Source organism: Aulonocara sp. 'chitande type north' Nkhata Bay, linkage group LG18, assembly GCF_057382095.1.
Source record: "Aulonocara sp. 'chitande type north' Nkhata Bay isolate Kocher_YH1m ecotype deep benthic linkage group LG18, A_spYH_male_GT1.1, whole genome shotgun sequence".
Taxonomy (NCBI): domain Eukaryota; kingdom Metazoa; phylum Chordata; class Actinopteri; order Cichliformes; family Cichlidae; genus Aulonocara; species Aulonocara sp. 'chitande type north' Nkhata Bay.
The window spans coordinates 20673962-20684717 of NC_141361.1; positions in this window are offsets into that span (position 1 = coordinate 20673962).

Genomic DNA, 10756 nt, shown 5'->3' on the forward strand with positions numbered 1-10756 from the left:
GTCTACATTTGCACCAGCTCTTTTGCTCTGTGTGTGCACCTGATGAGACGTTTGCAGACACTTGCACAGACATACAAAAAGAATCCAAAATGCAAAAAATGCTCAGATTATTGCACGTGTTATGCAGACTTTCACTTTCCCATACAAATACTGTTTTTTTTGTTAATCATTAAACAGTTTTATACAACACGTGTGATTATCTGTATATTTTAACTTACTTATCTGTGGACTATGGATTCCACGTATTAAGAAAAACACAAATGACATGTTGTGTCAGAATATGCACACATCTTCAGCAGGCTGAGGAAGGCTGTTGTTACCTCTACCTTAAAGTAAACTGACCACATCACACCGCAACTGATCCTGTGCAGGGCCCACTCACAACTGTTATACAGACAACTGATTATACAAAACTTTCCACATTTCTTTACTTGAAAGCGAAATTTGTGTGGATGAGGTTTACCAGTTATTTAATTCAACACTTGACTGATTAGTGTGCACAATATTGTCAGGTTAACATGCATCAGTCTCTACTACAGGTTGCATGCACTGTCCATTGGTTTGCGCTTAAAGGAAAACACAAGAAACTGACTCACATTATAATAATGTCCTTGAGAAGGAAGCTAGTTAAATAAATGTAAATTTGATAATAAATGTAAAAATAATAACATGAACATAATGAACTTTTTTGTCAAAAATCTTTGAAAGCCACTCTTTAAAACTGGTAACATCTTGTAAAGTTTCAGTTACATAGACACTATTTTCCACTGAACCTCTCATTGCACAGCCCCCGTGTCATAATGACTATTGTACAATTAAGGGTAAGTGTGACACTTCTACCACCTTCCACCCACTAACACACAAACAAACTAACACACACACACACACACACACACACACACACACACACACACACACACACACACACACACACAAATGAGGCATTAGCACATTACAGGATGTGTTTCCATGGTAATGCGACAACCCATAATCACATTGTGAGTGTGTGTGTTGATGAGTCACCCAGACTTAATCTATATTCATATCCAGAGTGCTTATTTCTGTCACATTTGCCACCACGTGTATTATTACTGTTGCTTAATGTTTGTTAACATAAATATTTAACCTTTAAAAAAAATAAATCTGTAAACATTGTTGATCGGTTTGTGACATGATCAAGGTCAATACTGGATTCTTATCTATTTCTGTGTGTGTGTGTGCGCGCGCGCGTGTTTGAAAGAGGGAGAAGATTGGATTGCTACTTTGTTCAGTGTCTCTAATGATTTTTCCAGTGACCACCTGCTTCTCTCTTCCCTGCCTCCTTTTTGTTATCGCTCTCTTTCTCTCTGATGCATTTTCCAGAGACTAGGTCTCTGTTTTTTTTTTTCATTTTCATCTGTGTTGTATTTTAAGTGCACTGCTAAAAAACAATCTCCTTAAATCTAACATAAATGTGAAATTATGCACATCACTTGGGCAATATTACAATTTCAGATCATGTAACATTTCTGTAACATACCTCGATCTGAATTCAATGCTGCTTGACACCAGCACACTCAGGTACAATGCATCTTATTCTGCCACCAGTTTATTGTCATTTGATTTAACCCACGTGAGACATCCTAACTCTGAATAGCAACTTCAACTGATGGAGAAGAAGCCACTAATGTTGCAGAGGGTATCGTGTGAAAAGTGTGTTACCTGCACTAATATGTTCCCATATTAGTGTGAAGACATGCTAACTACAAGCTAGCTTGCTATTCCTCATCTGTTTTCTTATGTGTGCTCTGTTTAATACACCCAGTTAATCTGTGCATTGATATTTAGAGTGTTTAATTATTTAAAGGAATAAGTAGCAGTCATGTTTTTCTTGAGAACAGCCCACCCCCTGCAGCCTTCACAGGGCACTGTGCCCCTTACTGTTTTATTACTGAGGGAGGGAGGTGTGGGGGTCTGTTTTGCTGAGGTTTGTGTTATCTCTGTGTTTGCAATTAACACTTGCCGGATGAATTATATACCTGGCCTCAAGCAGAGTTAATGATCTAAGGCAGGCTGGTGTGAACTCTCTCAGGCAGCTCTAAACATGTGTCACTGGGTGTCTTCTTCAGAAATTGCACGTTACAGTTGTGGTTTTTTTACTCAGATTTAGGTCAAGTTACATTTGCAACGCTGAATTCCTGAGTAAATTTTTAAGCACAGATTAGTCTCTGTCATTTTATGACATGATGAATGTTTTTCCCGAGTGGCTGACATGTACATGTATAAACATAAAGAATGCAATGAAATTTTAGTACATAGATGTGCTATTGTAATACTTGCATCTGAATGTAGGCATGTGTTGCTACAGGAACCTGCATTTGTCACTGAGCAATGGGGCCTTCAAAGATGTGCAGGTTACCGTACCACAGTGCAGTAATGGACCCAAATGTCATCACCATATGGATACTTGCTTTTGAAATGTCACACACTGCCCCACAGACAACGATGTTCTGCTTATCAGTTGCTGCTTTATATATATATGAGCAGAGCACTGTTTAAAGAATTAGTATAAAGTCATAGTTTAGATTTAGAGAACAAAAGGTATACAGTACAGTGGCCATGTCTTTGTATATTGGGAATGTCTACTTACTTTAAAGCTGGCACAGAATTAAGTTTTTCCATTATGAATGATTTGATAGTCTAGTCTAGTTGATAGTCTTTAGTTTTGTGAGCTACGGTCATGTGATCAAAGCATTCTTCACCATGTGACTCTAAAGAAGCTAAATGTCATATAATCTTTAGCCCATGGTCACACATCGCTGATGCATTTTACCTTTAAAATATGAAGCATAGTTTCAATTCCTGTTCTTAATGTATTAATAGTAAATAAATAATACATTTATTCAATGCTTCCCTGACCATCAGTTATATTAAACTCCTACAGCTTATAAATATGTTGAAATTATTGGACTATTTGCACATTATATATGGTTATTTGATCAGCTGTTGTAAAAGTATTGATTGCTGTCACATTAACGGAAAACTTACAATCTGAATAATAATTTAGATAAAAGAAAATTTTGTGTAAAGTATCATACTTTAGCAAAGCCACAAGGCTCCTCAGATCAATAGTCTGGGAGAGAGGCAGTAGTCTAATCAATACAAGCTCCAAATGGAATACGTCATGCATTTGTTATCAGAGTCGATCTATGCAGGAGGAAAATTGGGTTACAATGATTCACAACTGTCAATATGCATTCCTTTACTGGTGATAGAACGGGAGCATATCTCTCCTAGGTCTAAATAAATAGCTGGGTAATGTCCTTGCTTGTCTGAATGAGCTGATATTCAAGCACACAGGCATCTCTTTGTTAGCTCTTTCTGAATGTTTGCTCACTTCCCTGTCCTGGTGTTGATGTCAGAGAAATATGCATTACAAGCTGAACAGAAATCAGTATTTTTCACACTCTCGGATTTAATTTAATATGTTTGGGGCTCATGTTTTTCAGTCCCCCTGTTTAGAAAAGGAGAGAGAATGAAAGATTGTATGAATGTTAGAACAGGACCGTAAAACATGGGGAACAATGCCTCTTTCAGCTCAGAGGGAGCCATGCCAAGTGAAAGCGAGAGAAGGAAGATACCTGAAAGAGGAGAGACATCTGATAGTCTCCTTTACACACACACACCAAGCCGACCATCCGTGCATTCAGACACAGACAGACAGTTCCCAGAGGTACTGCTTTGGTGAATAAAAATCAGAGGCCATGCTGCATTATTTTCTACCACCCAACTATCCTTTTCTAACTCTTATGCTTCCTTTCTGACTATGGCTCCGAGCATCTCTATTTTTCTCCACAACATTTTCATTATGATTGATTTCCTTCTTCACCTCTACCTTTTCCCTTTGCCTGACTTTCTTTGACAGAAATTTTCTTTGATTCTATTTATTCAAGCAGTCCCTCCCTCACATACGGTCTTTTTCCCTCCCATATTTCTACTGCATACTGAACTGTAATTGCAGCAGTGTCTATTTGAATAGGAGAAACAGAATACCAAACAGAGAGCGAAACATGAGAAAGAAAAAGAGAGTGGAATGATGTCACGGCTCAGAAGTGAATGGCCAATATAACAGGGTCACCACCACACATGTCATCCACACTGTCATCATCTTCTGGTCAATGGTAGCGTGTTTCTAATGTGTTCCACTAACTTATGCTTTCATTATTCCCATGATGCTAATAATGGCAAGGCCCTCAAATCGTATTTTGTACTAAGCTGAAGTCAGTTCAGAGTGAATGTCATTCTAAAGTGTAATATAACTGAAGTTATTTTGTGCATCTTTACATAGCTGTTTTCAGAAGTTTACATAGACTCATCATGGGCATTAATTTAATGGTAATTTGGAGCTTTTAATGATTCCTTTGAACGGTTCTTTTTCATTATGCAATGATTGTACAGAACATCTTTAATAACTCTAAAACACAAAAAACAGAATTTGGTGCACAAGCTTAAACCTACATAATGCCAAGAGTATACATACAGGCACAAATATATACATACACACCCACTGATTTGGTTAAATGCCCCTGAGCAAGTTGCACCTTGACCAGAGTCTTGGTAGCCATCACTAAGTTTCAGGAATAATTCTGTCTGGATAATTGAGCACTCTTTTTGGCAGAGAATTGGTTGGTTTCCTGGCATGGACCAAGCTTTTAAGCACAGTGGGAAGGCCTTTCCTCAAGATGCTTCACCTGCTTTATCCGTTCCCAAACTAGTCTTCATGTGTATTTGGGATCATTGTCTTGTTGGAACACCAAACTGTGTCCAAGTTTCAACCATTTAGCTGCTGATCTGAAGTTAAGTTGAAGAACTTGGAGGTTGTCCTTCTTCATTATTCCATCCACTTAGTGCAATGTACCAGTACCACTGGCAGGAAAAACAGCCCCGGAGCATGATGCTACCACCACAATGCTTGATAGTTGGTATACTTTTCTTAGGCTGGAAAGCCTCACTTTACTCCTCCAAACAGACCTCTTGTCATTGTGGCTAAATGCTCAATCTTTGTCTTTTCTACCCTTTCACCAAAAGGCCTTTGGTTTGTCCATGTGGCCAGCTGCAAATTTCAGTCAAGCTTGAAGATGTCGATTTTGGTTAGCACTCTGAAAGTCAGTGTAAAACTTGCTTAACTGTGGACAGTGACGCTGTCACAGTTTCTTCAAGCACTTTCCATTCCATGGCAGGCTTGAGTCTTGGTGGCTCCTGAATTGATCCTGAACATCCTAATCCATTTGCTCTCATGTGAGGGAGATGGTTTGGGTTTTATTTCAGACCTTGTGGTGGCACATCTGAATAACTTATATATAACTATTTGAACTGATGACTGATGCAGTTGTTTAGAAATGGCTCCAAGAGACCTCCTTAACTTGTGTAAATCTACAATTTTCTTACCTGCACTACCCCATTGTTCCATGCATTGATGAGTGCTGTCAAACAAATAATTTTGACACTGGTAAGAAGAAACTTGGTTGTATTGGTTGTAGTCAATCATCATCACAAATAACAAGTTAAATACGCTTGGCATTGCAAAGTTAAAAGACACTGTAGAACTTTTAGCACCACTTAATAAAAGATGTAACTGTACTATATATGCACAAATGCACAGATGATAGAATAGAATAGACTTCAACTTTATTGTCATTGCACATGCACAGGTACAGGGCAACGAAATGCAGTTTGCATCCATCCAGAAGTGCTTTAGTGATATAGATATATTACAATATATATTAGCAATAATATAGATATGTGAGTATATTACAGAAATGGGTCTATTATGGTATGTTATAATGTACACGGTATGAAGTATGTTGTGAATATTCTATAACTATAAGTATGTACAGGCTGTAGTGAGTACAAGCTATGTACAGGATATGAACAGGATATAAATATGAAAAACTATACAGAATATGAAATAAATAACTTTACAGAATCTGGGATATACAGCTATACAGAAATGGGAACTATGCAAGTTGTAGGATTAAAGATTATCGAATGTACAGAATGATTATTTACACAGAGCTATACAGTAGTGCAGTTAAGATAAGTGAGGGTGTAGATAGTTTCTACAGAGGCTATATAAAGTGCTAGTGGTTGTAAGTGGTGGTTCAGTCCATGTTATTATTGTGTTTGAGGGTACAGTTGTCCATTGTGGGTGTGTGTATGTTCAGTCCATGAGTTTAACGTGGGTCAGATGTCAGGAGGCAGAGTTCAGGAGTCTGACAGCTGTGGGGAAGAAGCTGTTCCGGTACCTGGTGGTCTTAGTCCGGAGGCTCCTGTGGCGCCTCCCAGAGGGCAGGAGGGTGAAGAGTCCATGTGATGGGTGACTGGGGTCTCTGATGATTTTCCCAGCCCTTTTCAGACACCGCTTCCTGTAGATGTCTTTTATGGCAGGAAGTGGTGCTCCGGCGATGCGCTGGGCAGTTTTCACGACCCTCTGCAACGCCTTCCGGTCCGAGGCAGAGCAGTTCCCGTACCAGACTGTTATACAGTTGGTCAGGATGCTCTCGATGGTGCAGCGATAGAAGTTCACCAGGATGTCTGAGGACAGGTGGTTCTTCCTCAGAGTCCTCAAGAAGAAGAGGCGCTGGTGAGCCTTCTTGACCAGCTTGGAGCAGTTGGTCGTCCAGGTGAGATCCTCGGAGATGTGGACTCCCAGGAACTTGAAGCTGCTCACACGCTCCACAGCCGTCCCCTTAATGTGGATGGGTGGATGTGGGTCAGCATTCCTCCTGTAGTCCACGATGAGCTCCTTGGTCTTCTCGGTGTTAAGCAGCAGGTTGTTTCTGTCGCACCACTCAGCCAGACGATCCACCTCCTCCCTGTAGGCGGCCTCATCGTTGTCACTGATGAGGCCAATCACCGTGGTGTCATCTGCAAACTTAATGATGGTGTTGGAACCATCAGCAGGTCTGCAGTCGTGGGTGAAGAGGGAGTAGAGGAAAGGGCTCATCACACAGCCTTGTGGTACACCGGTGTTCATTGTGATGGTAGATGAGCAGCGGTTATCCAGCCGGACATGTTGGGGGCGGTTGGTCAGGAAGTCCAGTAACCATTTGCAGATGAGGGAACTGATACCCAGGTCTGTCAGTTTCCTGATGAGTTGTGAGGGGTGGATTGTATTGAATGCTGAACTGAAGTCTATAAACAGCATTCTGGCGTAGGTGTTGTTGTTGTCCAGGTGTGAGAGGACAGAGTGCATTGCGATGGAGACTGCATCCTCTGTGCTCCTGTTCCGGCGGTATGCGAATTGGTGGGGGTCCAGGGTGGGGGGGAGACAGGATTTGAAGTGTGCTAGGACCAGTCGCTCTAAGCACTTAGTGATGATGGGGGTGAGTGCTACTGGGCGGTAATCATTGAGGCAAGATGGGTTGGAGTTTTTGGGTATCGGGACGATGGAGGTGGATTTGAAGCAGGCCGGTACCACAGCGTGGGCCAAGGACAGATTGAATATGTCTGTGAGCACTCCTGCAAGCTCCCCAGAACACGCTCTGAGAACACGCCCGGGGATGCCATCAGGGCCTGCAGCCTTGTGGACATTGATCCTGCTCAGCACCGCTCCTACATCGGTGGGGGAGAGAGTCATAGGTTGGTGGTCTGGCGTCATGTCTGCTTTGGTTGTGGTTGTGGGGTTCCCTCGCTCAAAACGAGCATAAAAGTTGTTGAGCTCGTTGAGGAAGGAGACGTGAACTAAGCTCTGACACAATCACACCTAAAGGGAGACTAAATATTTCATGTCTTCAATAAAACAAACTCTGCAATGACAGATCTCTGCGGATGGTATGTTTTGTTGCTTTTAGTCATTCCCTGCAAGATGACTCAACTCGCTCTGTGAATTTTTCAGTGGATGCTGTGAATTCTTATGCTCAGATTATATTTACAGATATGATTTACAGAGACTGCCAGCAGTGTGAATGGCATTGATGGTGATGTCAGTGTAGAGGCATGAAACAGTTATTTAAATTCACATATTTAACATTGTTTTTCTCCTCAGGGTTGTCTGGCAATGACACATCTTGTTGTTTTACAGAATGTTGTGACTTTAAAAAAATCCCATAAAACCTGAACTGGTTCGTTAAAGAGCTTTCAGTGTGTTTTTCTGCTTGTTAAGCAATGGCGTATCAACATTGTTCTTGGGTCCAACTGTATACTGCTTTGATGGCCATATTTTTAACATGTTGTAATGCTTTCTTTCTTGTTTTATCTAATAAAAAAAAATCAGCAGTTATCCTCATCCTGTCCAGTTTATTTAGCACTACTAACTTGTAGCTTATCTTTGAGCTAACTGTTCTGGACACTAAATATTTTAATGCTTTAAAAAGGAATCACTCTCAGGCAAACTAAGATTTCAGTGTGGAAATTCAGCTTAGGTTCACTTTTCATGGTGAGTAACCCAAACTAAACATCAGCATCTTAATGACTAAACTTGTGTTGCGAATAAATTATCTTAGATACTCTCTCAGCAGATGTTTTATCCATTTTTGGTATCCTTTTCCTGCCATGTGATGGCATTTGTCTCTGGCCATCAGATACTCAGAACATGAGCTTCTGTTACAAACAATTTAAGCCTCATCGCTACGTTTTCCTTGTCCATGTGTTCATATTAGCCCAACCACAGCTCCATAGCCATCTACCAGCTAGCACATCAGTATGTCTCCTAGTCCATCTTCATGGATCGTCAAAAATATTGATACTATTTAGATTTCTATCCTTCTTTGTTTCCATGGTTATAGCAGTGCTATACCTTTCAGCTTTGTAAAATTACTTCAGTCACAACATGGTGTATTTACTTCAGGTGGAAACTTTCCCCAGCCTTATGAATCTACTTTTTCATAAATGTCTTCATGCATGTTCAACTTTATTTTAACACCTGGTGAAATAAACACAGATTATTTTATTGGAGCTTAAAGAATCTGTATACTTTTAATGCTCAGTTAATAAGGTTAATAATGTCAGACTTAACAAGCAGATGTGCTGAACTGACAACTCTAGGACTGAGCCAGGTTGGCTGTTGCCCCTTTTCCATTCTTCCAACCTTTATAATTAGCAACTACACTCATACTTAAGTATATAGATGGGTGATAACATGAGTATCTCATTAAAGTCCTCCTGTAACCCTTAAAGAAAGTAATTAAACATATTTCTAAAACTGTCAAAATGTTCCTAAAATAAGTAATAGCTTGGAGAAATCTGATAGAAGTCTTTGTCTTTGTTCATACTGGCAAGTTTAGTTCATTAAACATTGCCTCCAAAGAGCATTGGCAACTACTGTGGCTGATTTCAATAGATTGTCCTCTTTAAGCTGCAAAGGATTTGGAAAACCAGGCTAAGCTTTGTAATGGGGGGTGCAGTTCAAGCGACAACAGCAGTTGCGTGTGCCATGTATTAATATTCATGCAACCCCTGGAAAGCTGCCTATAAGAGCAGTGTTTATTGTGGCCGGAACAGATAGGAAAAAAAAAAGAAGATAATTGAAAGAAGCAGGCGGGCCTCAGGAGAAGCAGCTTTGGGGCGTTGAGGCAAACCAACACTGCTGGGCTATGAATGGTCCTCACTCAGCAGGTGGGATCAGCCACAGCCCCCCACCCTGTCCTGCATACACTAACACACACATAGACACAAGTGCACATATACACAAATACAATATACATATTTGCATGAACGCAAGCAAACCAGCTGACTTCAAGGAATTTTACAGTATGCACATAGAGGTAGCTCAATAAAAAGTAGAAAATTGATTCATAGCAGAAAAAGACAAAGAGCTGAAAAAACAGAAGCTCACAAAAGCTCCATCTGCTATGACGAAAGAAAAAAGTGCTGACTTGACACATGACCTTAAGCCTCGGCGGCTGCCTCCATTGCAGCCCTAGAAACCATCACCTCACCTCCTTTGTCTCCCCCACTTCTTCTCTTCCTCCTGTCTTCACTGAATGACTACAGGCTCTGGTGATTGCTACAGCTAAACGCCCCCACCCACCCCATAAACCCACCAACCGTTTTCCTCCACCCCCTCCTCTCTGCTGAGTGATTCGGGGCCCCCGGGCTCAGCACAAAAACACGGCTGCTCGTCTGTCAACCAGAAGCAAAGGACAGAGCGGGGCCCCTACTGACTCCTATTCAGAACCTGTGAATGACATTATTGAAATCCCAGTACCGGCTGCGTGCATGTGTGGAGGCAATAACCTCACACCTGTCCTCTTAGTCTGCCTAAGAAGACAAGATAGATGGGGGGGAGAGCCCGAGGAATGCGTTGATCCACCATCAAACCAGCTGTTATGTCTAAGCGGTTTGCAAAATAGGCCATGTGTGTTACTTTTGATTTCAATGTTCCTCTTAATGCTTTCTAGAAAACATTAATCAGGCAGTATACCTGCTTTGAAGTTGAACTTTAACATTTTTCTATTAAGCAGAAATAAACCGTTAAAGCAGACAATGATGAGTTAGGTTTTTTTGGTTGTTTCTTTACTGAAGAATGATGAAAACTGTCATTTGAGTGTGTGTCTGTTGGGCATATAAACTGTCCTTCATCTGTGCCATAAGAAAGCAGTCTGTAGTTTACCATCTGTTGCTCCTGTCTTCCATAGCAGGAGATTTATGTGTGATTATTGTTTCTCTCTGTTGGTTGTTCATGTGAATCCCCTTCCAGCCTCCCAGACTTTAAAGAGTCAATTTACTCAACACTTGCATGTAAGAAACCACCTGTTTAAATAAAAAGTGTCCGAGG